The sequence below is a fragment of the Mus caroli genome, chromosome 18, assembly GCF_900094665.2.
Source record: "Mus caroli chromosome 18, CAROLI_EIJ_v1.1, whole genome shotgun sequence".
Taxonomy (NCBI): domain Eukaryota; kingdom Metazoa; phylum Chordata; class Mammalia; order Rodentia; family Muridae; genus Mus; species Mus caroli.
In genome coordinates, this window is record NC_034587.1 from 35,950,236 (window position 1) to 35,965,185 (window position 14,950).

At 47.2% G+C, this 14,950-nt stretch overlaps 1 pseudogene; it reads right to left on the reverse strand.

Moving 5' to 3' along the window:
• Positions 1-13,725: 13,725 nt before the first annotated feature.
• On the reverse strand, positions 13,726-14,405 carry LOC110284434 (annotated as a pseudogene).
• Between the last annotated feature and the right edge of the window lie 545 nt (positions 14,406-14,950).

Genomic DNA, 14,950 nt, shown 5'->3' on the forward strand with positions numbered 1-14,950 from the left:
AGAGAGAGAGAGAGAGAGAGAGAGAGAGAGAGAACGTGAGTTAGTGTCTTGTAGCTTGAACCGTATTCCCTTGAATCCACTTGTTGAAATTGCTTCCTCGGGGCAGCAGTGTTTGAAGGCCTTCAGGAGATGAGAAAGCTTACCTGAATGAGTTTTCTCCTTCCACCCCTCTGCCCAATGAGGATGTAGCCTGCACTTCCTTTTAGCAAGAGGATGTCGTCACCTTGGCAACAGAGAGACATCAACCCTTGACAACTTGCCAGACACCCAACCTGCTGGCACCTTTATCATGGATATCCTGTTCCCAGAACTGTGAGAAACAACTTTCTGTTGTTTATAAATGAGCCTCTCTGCGGTGTTTTGTTGCAGCAACACAAACAGAGTAAGATGCTATCTTATCCCGAAAACCCGTATCTCCTTGTCCGTCGTCACTCAGTGTTCTGGGGCCTGTTTCTGAAGGCATTCGACTCCTCTGTATGATGAGGGTTTGGTTTTCCATCCCAGTGGGAGCTGTCATCAGTGAGATCCAACCCACTCTCATGCCATTGAATAAATGTGTGGTTCTGTTCTCAGACTTAGAAAGTCTCTTTGCTGATCTCTGGTCAAGCCAGAGCATGTCGTTTCTCATATCATCTGCCGGAGCCTCTAGGCAGCAGTAGAGCATTTGCTGGCCCAGTTGCTAATTCTACCTCAACCATCCTCACCTTCTTCACAACATTCCACAATGCATGTTACCCTTGTGGATGTATGGTAAATGGATATGTTGTAGACCTGCTGCCCTGATGCAGTGAGCTTGGTGCTGAAGGCTAAGAGGCCACTGGCAATGGCAGGGTCTTAGAAAAGATGAGGAGAAACAGATTCAGTTATTGTACTCTTGGGAACAGTTCTCCAAGAATCACTTCTAGCCATAGCATTTATAGAGCCTCGATCCCTCCCTTCCTTCCTTCCCTGCTTCTGCCTCCTGAGTGATGGGATTAAAGGTGTGCACCACCACTTTCCGGACTTTGTTTACAGATTCTCAAACATGGCATCAAAGGACATGCTAACTGGTTTTCCCATCTTTGGTAGCCTTTGACAGACTTCTCTGAGGCAACTAAGTTTACAGTAATAAGCCTTTAAGTTTCAGGGGAGCCGGTCAGGACCTTGCTTCTGTTGCTGTAACAAAACACCTGGAGTTGGCCAGCTGATTTTTTTTTTGTTTGTTTGTTTGTTTTTCGAGACAGGGTTTCTCTGTGTAGCCCTGGCTGTCCTGGAACTCACTCAGTAGACCATGTTGGCCTTGAACTCAGAAATCCATCTGCCTCTGCCTCCCAAATGTTGGGATTAAAGGTGGGTGCCACCATGCCTGGCTGCCAGCTGACTTTTTAAAAAACTTAATTCTTAAAAAAACTTAATTAATTCTTTGTGAGTCTGACATCATGTAGCCCAGTCCCCCTCATTTCCCTGTTCCTTATGCCCAACCATTATCCTTGCAAAGTTCACCCAAATAAAACACAAGCAAACAAACAGCAGCAAAACAAAAACAAAGCAGACAAAAACCAAACCCAAAGCATAGAAAATACCTCATTGTGTAAGCTGCACTGTGTCACAGTGTGTCCCCACAGTACAGCCCACTGTTCACACATCTTCATTGCAATGAGTCATTGGAGTGGTTCAAGGTCTCTGGCTTCTGTGACATCATCAATATTACATCCTCACCAGGACTCCTCCAGATTTCCCTGTTGTTGCCCTGTGTCATGGAGATCCTGCAGTTTTAGAACAGCAGGACTGGCTCTTTCATACGTTCCCAAGAACTGTTCACAGAGTATATAGATTTGGGAGTGGACCAGTTCAAAGCCCTAGGTCTGGGCCTGGGTGGTAGCTGAGCTGTTCAGCCTGTCAGCTCTCCTTTTTCTGCACCACCAGGGTGAGCTCTCCAGCACTGCTCTGGTAGGCCACCCAATGCTGTCCTTGGCAGGGTCAGATCTTTTGTTTTCATGCCCTTGGGACTGGCTCACCTGAACCTGTGCCTCAAAAGCCAGCTCCACTGTACTGCCTAGTCAAGGTTCTGGGCCTACTCTCCCAAGTGTTGCAGCCTTTGAGGGGCTGGGCCAGCTCTCACACTCTTGGGCTGGCTCACTTTTGCCTTCAATATCAGGGCCAGCTCCACTGTATTACCAAGGTGAGGTTCAGGGCCCTCTCTCCCAAGTTCTACAGCCAGGATTGGGGCAGGGCTAGCTCTCCCATCCTAGGGTCAGCTCTCCTGGCTACTGCAGGTAACAAGGGAAGGGGAGGGCGTCACCCCTGCAACTACTGTGTGTGTGTGCGTGCGCGCGCACGCACAATCTTAGGGCTGGTTCACCCATACCCCCATTCCCCTACCCCTACTATGCCAGGATCAGCTTTAGTGTGCTGCCTGGGCAAGGCACGGGGTCAGATCTCTGGAGTGCTGCTCCTGGTGAGAGATGGGGTCAGCTCTCCTGAGCACTGAGTCCAGTGAGGGGTGGGCCTGGCTGTGCACAGTTCCTGGACATCCATGTGGTTCCTAGCAGCTGCCCTGACCAGGGACAGCACCATGTTCTCTAGTGGTAATATGAACCATAGACATCCAACACCAACCCTTGCCACTGTGTGGACTCAGCCATGGTCCTCAGTGGCAGCTCAGGCTAGGACCTCACCATGGCCCTGGGTGGCAGGGCTGGCCACTCACAGCAGGCTACTCCTCTCCACCCTTGAGTCTCCAGTTCTATCTCTCTTCATAAGGCTCAAGCTGCTCCACGTCTCTTTCTCTCCCATTTGACCACCAAATACTTGCACATTGTGGTGGCTCCCATTGCAGGCTGGCCATGTGGCTGGCAGGCCCCTGGGGCATGTTTTCCATCCATGCTGCATGGTATGACAGCAAGTGGATCTCTGAGGCCTGCCTGGGCCATGCGCTGGCTGGGGTGGGGGGTGGAGCAGGTCTGTGTGTGGCCTGGTGATCCACAGCTCTGTCTGTCTTTCTTTTCCTGCACGGTGCTGCCTGGATTTGACTTGATTTCATCTCATTTCGTTTTATTTTCATGAGTCCTAGGCATAAGACAACTTTGGCCATCAAGCCAGGCGTTGAGCTAGGATGAGCAAAGGACTGCCATCTGCTCTTTTCATGACTTCATAACAATGTTCTCCCCTGAAGTAGCTTACTGAGAAATGACAAGGTAAAACGTCCGTTTCTTCTGAATGAAGGCGGTGGTACCCTCCCTGATCCTCCGCCTCTTTTATCTATTGTTTATTTATTATAGTTTTTTGAAGTATGGTTCATATAGCCCAGTCTTTTCTCATCTTCACTGTGTAGCCAAAGATGACCTTGAACTTCTGGGCTTCCTGCCTCTACTTCTTCAGTGCTGAAATTATAGACGTCCATCCCCACACCTGGTGTGTACACACTGCTGGGAATGCAGCTCAGAGCCTCGTTCATGATAGGCGAGCCTTTATTTATTTATTTATTTATTTATTTATTTATTTATTTATTTATTAGACAGGGTTTCTTTGTATAGCCCTGGCTGTCCTGGAACTCACTTTGTAGACCAGGCTGGCCTTGAACTCAGAATTTCGCCTGCCTCTGCCTCCCGAGTGCTGGGATTAAAGGCGTGTGCCACCATGCCCGGCGATAGGCAAGCCTTCTGCAGCCCCAGCACAGACTGGCTCTTAAAGTTCTAGCACTGAGAGTTTTATGGTGGGGACCAACACTTAGACTGCACCTACATCACAGTGTCTGATACCTTTATGTACAGCTCCATCCCATTAGGTTTGGCTTGCCTTAGTTTTCTACGGAGGTCAGATTTTCACATCTTCCTGTGCTTTTCTTTGTCCTTTGGGCCACCTTTGATAAATAGGCCTGAGGCTTCTCCCTCTGCTGATTCCAGACTCCAGAGTTAAAGATGTTGACTTAAAACCTGGCTTCATCTCTTACAGGCAGAACTCCCACCCACCCTTGTATTGTATTTGTATAGGAAATCCCTGGGTCTTCCGTTTCAATAGAACGGCCGGAAGAATCCACATGTTCCTTATTCTCTCACTGAAGTGAGAAAGCCTGCTGACCATGACAAAACAAGTGACAGAGATGACCAGCAGAGGTGGTTAAAAATAGTCACAGGACTTAAGACCTGCGAAGTCTCTGCTGTAGCCTGAGTGGATGACAGGGCTCTCAGTCTTTGGAGGGTTTTCTTCCTGTTGGTATCAGCTGCTGGGGCTATTCTAAGAAATCGTGTTCTATAAATCAAGAGAACAGAGAGAGAGGTTGAAAATGTCTCCCCGCCAAGGTGGTTGTCCAGCCCAGCTCACCCTGGCCCTAGTCCTGCCAGAGACCACATTAGCTGTCAGGAGGTTTCAAGCCAACTTGCTGTGGCCCACAGTCAGCCACAGCCAGGCTGAGTGATTTCCTCTCTTTCCCTTTTCATTCTGCCTCCGTCTAAGTATTTGAAAACCCAGAAAACTATGATGGCCGTCCTTAGTGGTTGTGAAATTTTTGGAGGTTTTTATTGTTTGTCTCTCCTCCCCCTTTTATTTGTTTCTTTTCCTTAAAAAACATATTTATTTATATATTTTTTATTATTTATTTCGGTGTGTAGCGGGCACACATCGTAGCTTATGTGTGGAGGTCAGAGAACAACTTTGAGAAGTTGGTCTTCTCCTTCCTCCGTGTGCATCCTTTACCTGTGGAACCACCCAATCTCACTGTGTTTCTCTTCTCTTTATTAAAAGGCAGAGCCAAAGTAGGGATGAAAGAGGACTGTGTGGCTCAGGCTCATAATTCCAGGTACTTGTGAGACTGAGGCAGATTGTGAGTTCAAGGACAGGCTGAGTGATTTAGTGAGGCTTTTAATCTCAAGATGAAACCATAAAGAGAGCCTATCCATAAGCCCAGGCTGACCTTACAGTCTTCGCATCCCACCTTAGCCTTTAGAGTCCTGGGATTGCAGGCATGCACCGCTGTGTCCAGATGTGCGGATGCTTGGAATCCAAACTCTGTCCCTTATGCTTGCTTGACCTGAGTCATTTCCCGAGCCAGAGAGGGAAGCTCTCCTTTTTTGAGACATGGTCTCATTTTGTAGTCCAGGCTGTTCTCAAACTCATGTCAGTTTCTAATACCCCAGCCTCCCAAGTGCCGGATAGATGTGCACCACAGACCATACCCAGGGATACTTATTTTTCATGATCTGAAATTCCAATCTACAGAAAGGGTCTGGAGGTGTTATTAGGACAGACACATGCTGAGCACAGTTGAAAACTGGTAGGTGGACAGGGGAGCCAGGATCAAGGGCAGCTTTCCCCCATACACAAATGAAAAATATAACATCTGTCTGTAGGGCCAGTGGATGCTTTCCCACAGCTGGCTTTCCATACAACATGATGGATGCTGCACATAGACTTCTACGTTCTAGAAAGTCAGTTGTTTCTTAACGCACAGTAGAATCTGTTAATAGCCATCAGACAGGATTTCCTCCTGGCCGTTCCATTCTTGGTTAAGTTGGATCCACAGAGCAGGAACTGAATTATATAGTGGTGCCTTTGTGTTTGCCTCAATGTTGTCTAGGAAGAAACTAGAATTCCTCGGGAGAATGTTCGAGGATCGATGTGGTTTGATTCCGGTTATTTCCCACATTCCGCTGTGGAGCTATACAATACGTGCAAAGCTTGAACAGGAGTTGGCATCCTTCTTTCGTGCAAGCTTTTGATCCTTGAATAGCTGTGGGGAGGAGAGTGATTGAGGTCCAAGCACTACTGTGTAATGGAACATGGATTATTAGGAAAGAGCCGTAAGGGAGTCTAGAAACCATGAGGAACTGAAGAAGAAAAGGTGGGAGGTGACTGGAGACTTCCTGGGGTGCCATGGAAAAGTGGAAATCAGCTGGGCTACGTTTGGAATGAGAGAAGGAAGCTGCCCCTCAGTCCATGAGTTCTGTGCCAAACACAGTGGATCTTTGAGTCTGCCTTGCCTGCAGTGAGATATGGGGGTTGGTAAGTCCAGAACTACTGTATTTTCTCCTAATGGTCCATGATGGTATAATGTAAAATGACAGTGAACAAGTACTGTGACAGCCATGCCCCACTCATCCTGTTCCTTCTGAATGAATCATGGCAGGCTCAAGAGAAACCCCTTGAGCAGGTATGAGAAGCCACTAGCCTGCATGGCAGCTCTGTCTTACCAATAGTACACTCACAGCAATCAGATACTTACACACAGGGCACAGATTCAAGCTAACTGGTTACTCACATGGAGCGAAGTTGGTCATCGATCACATAACTCTGTCATAGTTACTGTTCTATTGCTGTGCAGAGACACAAGGCAGCTTATAGCAGAAAGGACTTACTAGGGCCTTGCTTACAGTTCCAGAGGGTTAGGGTCCATGGCTGTCTTGGTGGGGAGCATAGCAGCAGGGAGGCAGGATGGAGCTGAAGCAGTAGCTGAGAGCTCATATCTTATCTGCAAGTAGGAGGGAAGAAAGGAGGGTGGGAGGGAGGGAGGGAGGGAGACAGAGACTAGGAATGGCATAAGTTTTTAAAACTTCAAAGCCTACCCCAGTGACACCTCTCTAATTCTTCAAAAGCTCCACCAACTAGGGACCAAGTAGTCACATTTATGAGAGCTTATGGGGCATTCCCATCCAGACCACCACACTCAGTAAGGGTAACATTTGAAGCAAAGAATGATGCCTGAAAATAATAAATGTGCCATGCTCACACAGTTCCTCCCCGAGATTGCCTAGCAGAGAGACTAAGTCTTGCTTGCAATCGCTAGTCTACGTTTCATCACGAGAAGTCCCAGGAGTGCTTGTGTTGACTAATGTGCTGGGGATCTGATCTCAGTTCAAGCTTTCATGGGAAGAATTTTATAGACTAAGCCATTTCTCTAAGCTCATGTGTGAATTCTGTTGTGTCAGTGTGCATGTCTAGGTCTGTGTGTATGTGTTTGTAGTGCATAGGCACATTGTAGCTGCATGTGCACATCCACACATGTGCATGCAGAGGCCACAGGATGTCAAGATGTCCTGATCAGTCACTTTCTGCCTTATTCCCTTGTCTCTCACTGAACTCAGAGCTGGACAGGTCTGATCTGATCTTGTCTCCCACATCCCCCAATCCCACAGTGCTGGGGTAACAAACACATGCACATGACCATATCCATATTATTACATACACGCTGGGGATTTGAACTCAGCCCCTCATGCTTTTGGATCTTAGCAAAGGGTTCTAAGCCACTGACCCAGGTTTAGCCTCAGCATCTACATGGTGGCTCTCAATCACCTGTAACTTGAGTTCCAATGTCCTCTTCTGACTTTATATGTTTCCTGCATATAGATATGCTCAGACATAATTAATGAATGAAGTATTAAAAATAAAGTAAAAATGAAATATAATTTATAAAATAAGAGAAATAAATTTAAAAAATGATTCTGAGTGTGATTACTTGTATGTACTAGTCCTTGGCAACCAGAGAAAGTCCTTTATGGAGTCTGCACCCTCCTCAGCTTCCTGACTGGCCCAAATGTCTGTTGTTCTTGGCCTTTGACATTGCATGCTGTTAGAGAAGTCAGACATGGCTGCAGATCAGCCTGTAGTTGTTCAGATCAGAAGTCCGAGTGGCTCTTGGGCAGCTCTTTTTGGAGGGCCCCTCGGCCGTTGGAACCTGGTGGTGGTATGGGGCTAGTCTCCTGTGTGAAGATGCTGCTCTGGATGCTAGGGCAGCAAGCTGATGCGAATGTGCCAGGAAGTATCTGCCAGGTCATCTCGTTGGACAGTCCAGATGGCAACAGAGTCTAGAAGTCTCTGATCTGCTCTGCCCAAAGGTGGCCTGCTGACAGCTTGAAGTATAGTGCCCTGGGTAATTGGCTTTCTCATTTAGTAATTTGTCTGCTTTCTTTCCCCTTCCTCTGCTTCCTCTCTTGTAAACTGATAGCCTCCTGCCCCTTCAGCAGACTGACAGAGCCAGTCCCCTGAGCAGAGGCCACAGGGTGGGGTGCCAGAACCCAGGTGGAGGGAGAGTCATTTGGAAAGCACACACAGAAAAACACTATGTTCCTTCCAGTGACTCCTCTGCCTGCTTGTGGAATCTTTAGCTTCTCTCTGCTGCGTCCCCGAATCTCGAGCTATAGTCCCTTGTCACTATTTTTTTTTCTCCTTTTTGTCTGCCTCCTTTTTGCCCTCCCCCCTTTCCTTTACCCCTGCCCATTGCTTTTGCAACTGACCTAGTTAAAATTCAATTCAGAAAAGGAAATTATACATTTGTTAAGGTTAAGCTACCCGTTTCTCTTTCTTTTCCTTTTTTCATGTAACTATTTTTTTCCCCTCTCTCTCTCCAAGGAAGCAAACTAAATTAAAAACACACATTTCTGGTTCATTCTGGCACCTTTCTCCTCTCAAATGTGTTTGTCTTTAGGTGTCGGAAGTCCCAGGACCCAACATCTCTGCTTCATTGAAAATACAGATACACCACTCAAAATTGTAGCCCCCAGAGCGGGAAAGTGACGTCTGTTTTCACTTAATAAGTCATTTTGTTTTCCAGGTGGAATATAGATTATTCTTGGACAAACTTAGGAGCAGACCTGCCCTTGCTGCTGGCAGGGTTAGGTCAAATGTCTGAGCCTGTTCTCCATCTGGAAGGGCAGTATCAGTGTCCACCCATTCCTTGTTGCTGTTCCCAGATGTTGAGCCCTCTTGGCATCATGGGTAGAGGAGGGGCTCCGCCTCTGCCTCATAGTAAGCCAATCGGTGCCCTTGCATGTACCATTACAAGATGGGTCCCACTGGCCAGCACAGGACCATGACTGGTGTCCACTGTGCTCTTTTGTTGTTGTTGTTGTTGTTATGGTTATGATTTACAAGGGGTCTGGCTCACACTTGGCTCTACCGAGTTCCGTGGAAGCAGGTATCTAACTTCAAATCCTAGCTCTGTCAACTGTGAAACACAGTCTCCTGTAGGGTTATCATGAGAATCAGTCAAGTCAAACATTTGCGAACTTGTTTAGACAAGTTCTTCACCCCCTTGGGACATCAGCTCTCTTTAAGCTTCATGTGAAGCCTAAACTCTTGTTTAGAGCCATATTCCCAGCATTTAAGGTGTTCAAAAATAAATATATTCCAGGAATGACTATAGTTGTTAAGAGCAAGGATGTGTGCTCCAGCCAGTCACTTCACCTTTTGTGTCCAGTGTCTTTCGGGGAGGGACATGGGATTTCTAGGCTGCCACACAGCTATAGTTTTTGCAGTAGAGTTACTCTTTAAACTCAGGGTGCTGCACAGTCATATCCCCTCTGGAGGATCCAGGGGAAATTCTCTTGCTTCATGTAGTTGTGGCTCTTTGTGGCCATCAGCTGTGGAAGCTCCTCTCTGTTCTCTATCTTGATCTTCACACAGCCTTCTTCTATCCTATAAAATACTTGTCATTGGGTTTAAGATAGGATTATGGATAATGTCAGCTCAAGACACGTAACTTAATTATATCTGCAAAGACCCCCTTTCTAAATAAGCTGTCATTCATAGGTCCCAGGAGTTAAGCTGTGCCCGGATCATTTTAGGTCCTCCTGTAGGGCTATCGTGAGAATCAGTCGAGTCAAATGTTTGCGATAAGGCCTTGCAGGTAGTAAAAGGGAATTAAGTGTTTTCCTGTGTGTTACAGAAATCCCATTATAAAATTTGAGATACATGTGTAACACTGAACGGTGCCTGGAGCACACCTGGTAAGAGCTCAGAAAATTCAGTCGTTGGTTGACTTAGAAAATCAGTGTTGAAGGCCTACTGTATGCCTAAGTGCATTACAATAATTAATCCATACTAAAAAATGAGTAAGAGACAGAGAGCACCTTTCCCTTTGACCATGCATATGCTCCGGCATTTTACGAACAGTATCTTTTGCAACATCACTGTAGCCAGCCCTCTGAGTACCAGCCTTGGAGTACTGGGATGCCCCAACATGACCCTGAAGGATGGAAGAGACAACAGAGATCAGTCTAGAGCTGAGACCAAGTTTCTTGCTTGTGGTTCCAGAAGCATAAAAAGATCAATTTTAGTTTCAGAAAAGGCGAGTTCAAAGGTTTGTGGTTTGGTTTTCTAGGGAGCTTTTTGCTTTTCTAATTTGTTGGGATCTGGTAGAGGAATGAGGGACATCAATCTTGCCTGAAACTTCAGTCAGTCCTTGTGTTTCTGGTGGTGTCCAGGCTGCTGGCCCAGATCAGGCAGAGCTACTGGGGCTGAGGCCCAGAACCCTGTGGGCAGTGGGCCATGGCGAGCACTAACCTCAGAGCAGCGTTGCTGATCCCTGTTACCATGGCAGCAGCAGACTGTTGCGAGAGACCTGAGAATGAATTGAGTGGAAAGGAAATTGCTGGTGCCTTCAGAAGAAAAACAAGAAACTGAAGCAAGTTTCTCGGGGTCTGTGGACGTCACGTTGACCCCTTTGTCCTGTTGTCTGTGTCAGCAAGGGACACCTTGGTGATAAAGGTTGGGAGGACCTGCTCTTCTCGTGGCATGACCTTCACAGAAGGAAGATTGGCTCCTACAGATGGAAGATTTTTCAAGGCTGCAGGCTGAGTGAGGGACCCTGTTGTGGGTGGCAGCCAGTGTTCAGCCATGGCAGGAATGGCTCGTTTTATCTTCAAGTGCATCCCACATCTGTGCATGTCCTGGTGGGACATGGTGACCTGGAAACTCAAAGCCTTGTTTGGGAAAAGACTGTCGAGAAAGTAAACACATGGGATAAATAAATAAATCACAGGACAGGAAGGAATGGTCTGAAAAAGTTACCAGGAAAACCACGACTGAGGGCAGGTTCAGAAAGTCTTTTGCTCCTGGGGCCCCTCAGCGCTGACATCACTGGAATTGCTCAATAGAGACCTCCAAATGGGGCAGTTGCTTTTGGAGGCTGCCCAGTGCGCCCCCCAGCTACCAGACAGAAGAGCCCTGACCTACTTACTTTCTTTCTTTTTGAAAAGAACGTTTTGCTGCTTGCTGTGGGGCCTCAAACAAGGCAGTGGTCTCCAAGAAGTGGAGTTATATGTGTATGTGCCCCTTGACCACCTTTGCACTGTTTAATATGTCAGATTGCATATGTGTCCTGTATGGAGATGAGTGAGCCTCCACAGGACTTGCATGGGGATAGGACCAAATAGACAGTCTAAGTGTTGCGGTTGCTTCCTTTTGATTTTTCCACTCAGCATCATCAGGCGCTCTGATTCTCTACTTAGAGCTCTTCCCTGCTGCAACAGAGCTAGGCATTATCTTTGTGTCTAAACAGAGGCAGCCTGCAAATCTGTCTCCTGACTTGGACTAAAGGCTGTGTGGTACCCTTGCTGAAAACCAGGTCCATGGCTTTCCTTTGCATCTAGATTGACTCTGTACAATGCTGAAGTCAGTTGAATCCTGCCTCAACTGGTCCCTGCTGACTTCTCTGTCCCCATCTGCCGATACCCACCTTTCTCCTGTTCCAGTTACATGCATGCACTTTTTCTGATCAGGTTCCTCCTGCTCGCTCACTCCTCCCTAGGTCTCCACACAGAATCCTTTACTTGCTTTAGAAACTCCGTCCCCAGGTCTCAGATGCTGACTGTTGCTCTGATTTGCATTCATAGGATCCTTTCTCAGGTTAGACCCATGTCACCATGGTGTCCAGAATGTCCATCCCACTGGTCACTGCTGATTATGCTCTCTGCTTCGCTGCTTCAGGTCACTTGCCGCTGTTGGAAGTCATCAGATTCACTGGAGCTCTAGGTCTGTCTTTTTTTCCTTCTTATTTATTTTAATTAATAATTCATTAAATAACTAATAACAAATATTAATATTTAATTAACAAGTTAGTTAATTTTGAGACAGGGTCTCATATAGTCCAGGTTGACCTCAAGCTCAGTATGTAGTTGAAGCTGTCCTTGAACTCTTGATCTTCATTTTGCCTTTGGAGTACTTGGGCTGTACATATGTGCCTGCATGCCCAGTTCATATGGTACTAGGGGGACCTAGAGCTTCCTAAGCACTAGGTAAGCACTCTACCAGACGGGCCACATCCCCTGCCCTCCTCTTATTATTTTAGACACATATTCCATGCTAGCCTCAAATTCACTGTATATCCAAGGATCATCTCCAACTCCTGGTCTTCCTGTTTCCACCCAAGTATTGGAATCCTAGGCATGCACCACCATCCCTGGATTGAGCTGGCCATTCTTGTTCATTGAATACATAAGTGCTTACCAAGAGGGAGGGCTTTCTTGGGAAAGGGAGATTGAAAATCTCTAAGGAGTAAAGCTTCCCTTAGCCTCCTGACCCTGTCTTCAGAGAACAGCTTGGCTTAGTAGCTCACTTGATGGGATCTGGTGATCGCCATGGCTGGGGTGGAGTATGCCGAAGATTTCCAGAAAAAGAGATGCTCGTGTTAACCTAACTGCTTTTCCTCCTTAATTTCAAGGAAAGTGACCTCTTGCCAACTTGCCACACAAACACATAACTATTAAATCATAACCTTTCCTCTCTTGTTCATTCCCAAGGCCTCATGCTAATTTCAAAAATCACAACATGTTCCAACTTTGTAAAAGCCCCATGCCCTTGAAAAATTCCAACAACACTTTAAAAGCTCTGTCTCTTTAAAATATCCAAAGTCTTTCAACTGTGGGCTCCTGTAAAATCCAAAGTAAGTTACATACTTTCTACTCTTTCTACTTCCAAGAGGGAAGAGCCCCAGGGCATAGTTACAATCAGATCAAAGCAAAACCAAAATCCAACTATGTAAAAATCTGTGTCCCTAGGCTTGGGCTTATGATCTTCTGGCCTTCAAAGGACTTGGGCCATTCCACTTCTCAGGTTCTGCCATTGACAGCACACACAGCATGTCCAGTATGCTCTCTTCCTTACCTGATGTTGGCCTTGGCAGTCAGTCACCTTACAGCCCTGGCATCTCCACTATCCTGGTGTCTTCACTCCAACTGGGCTTGCATCTCTCTGGGCTTCTCAGGGACTTATAACTTATTCAGTTCTACAGTGTTCATAAGGCCAAAACCAGTATCATGTGGGAGACTCTTCTACTTCATCAGGCTCAACTGTTGACCTGAGACATCGTAGCCTTGAATCCCCATGGTCACAGCTTCTCCATGCTGACTCTGAGGAAACACTTCCCAGAGGATTTCACCCTACTGATACTGCTCTCTTGTTAATCACAGCTGATTCTTCAGCCCCAGCTGAACAGAAACTACAGATTCTTAAAATAGGGTCTCACACACACACACACACACACACACCCCCCCCCAAAACAACCCCCCCCCAAACAAGGTATCACATGAATGGCTCTGAAAGAGGTTTGTGCTTCTCTCTAAAATTTCAAAAGCCAGGCTCCCAGCATCTACATTCCTCTCTCAGCATTATCTTCCAAGATTTCACAGATAATTCCATAAAGTTTTGAGCGCTCAGTGGCTTCTCCAAGCTCAAAGTTTTAAACACTCCCATAGCCCTTTCCAAAACAATATGGTCAGGTCTGTCACTGCAGTGCACCAGTCCTGGACCAACTTCTGTCTTTGATTTTTGTTGTTGTGCTAAAACATTGACCTGAGGCAACCTGGAGAGGAAAGGCTTTATTTGGCTTATGTAACCCAGCCATAGTCCATCATCGAGGGAAGTCAAGCAGGGGCCACAGAAGACTGCTGCCTATTGGCTTGTTCCCCAGGTTCGTTCTTTCTTTCTTCCCAACCCCCCGACTTAATTCATTTATTTTTCTTGTATTAAAACCACTTATGTGGTAGCCACAGCTGGAATCTGGGTCCTCTGAAGAGAGACTCTGGTGTGGGTTTTCACAAGATGATCAGTGAGTTCCTGATAAGGAGACTTGGTGAACACAGTCTCTTTCCAGAGGTCGGGGATCAGGTAGGTCTTGGAGATGACATCAAAGGTGGCCTTGGCAAAGTTGCCCAGGGTGGCAGCGCAGCCTCTGGCTGAAGTGTAGCAGTCATCTATACTGGCCATCATCAGGAGCTTCTTGGGCACAAGAAGGAGCAGAGACAATGACAGTGCCTCTGGGGAGCAGAGATGAGATGCATCAGCACAGAGTCACAGTGGCCTGTCACCTTTCATGGAATAGTGTGGGGCTTGCCAATCTTGTTCCCCCAGTAGCCTCTCCACACAGGAACGATGGAAAGCTTGGCCAAGATGATGTCCCCTCAGATGGCAGTGACAACCTTCTTGGAGCATTTAATACCAAGACCAACAAGACCATTGTAGTCCCCAATATCGACGAAAGCTTTGAACCTGGTCCGCTGGCCAGCCCGAGTCTGCTTCTGCACTGGCATGATTTTCAGAACCTCATCCTTTAGGGATGCACCCAGGAAAATGTCAATGATCTCAGACTCCTTAATGGGCAGGGAGAACAGGTTGATCTCCTCCAAGGACTTGATCTTCATGTCCTTAACCAGGTGGCCCAGCTTAGTGACAGGGATCCACTCCTTGGCTTCAGCTTTACCTCCACTAGCCTGTGGCCTTGACCACAGCCACAGCCATGGCCTTGAACAGGACCGCAGCCCCTAAGACCACTACCTTGGAAGCTGTCACAGCCACCTAATCCTGGGCCCCTGGTCCTCCGGGCCCTTCCTGCACTGGCTGTCATCTGCCATTTGGTGTTTTACCAAAGAAGAGGAAGCTCCATGTTCTTTTTTTGTTTGGGTTTGTTGTTATTGTTGTTGTTGCTGCTGCTGCTCTTTGGACAGGGTCTCTTTATGTAACCCTGGCTGTCCTGGAGCCCATTATGTAAACAGGGCCAGTCTTGAATTCACAGAGATCCACCTACCTCTGCCTCCCAAGTGCTAGGATTAAAGGTGTGCGCTACCATCCCGGGCCTCCTCATGGACCATTTGCCTAGGGTAGGCACCATGGACAATGAATGGCTGGGTCTTCTTTTTCCCTTCCCTTCCCTTCCCTTCCCTTCCCTTCCCCTTCCCCTTCCCCTTCCCCTTCCCCTTCCCCT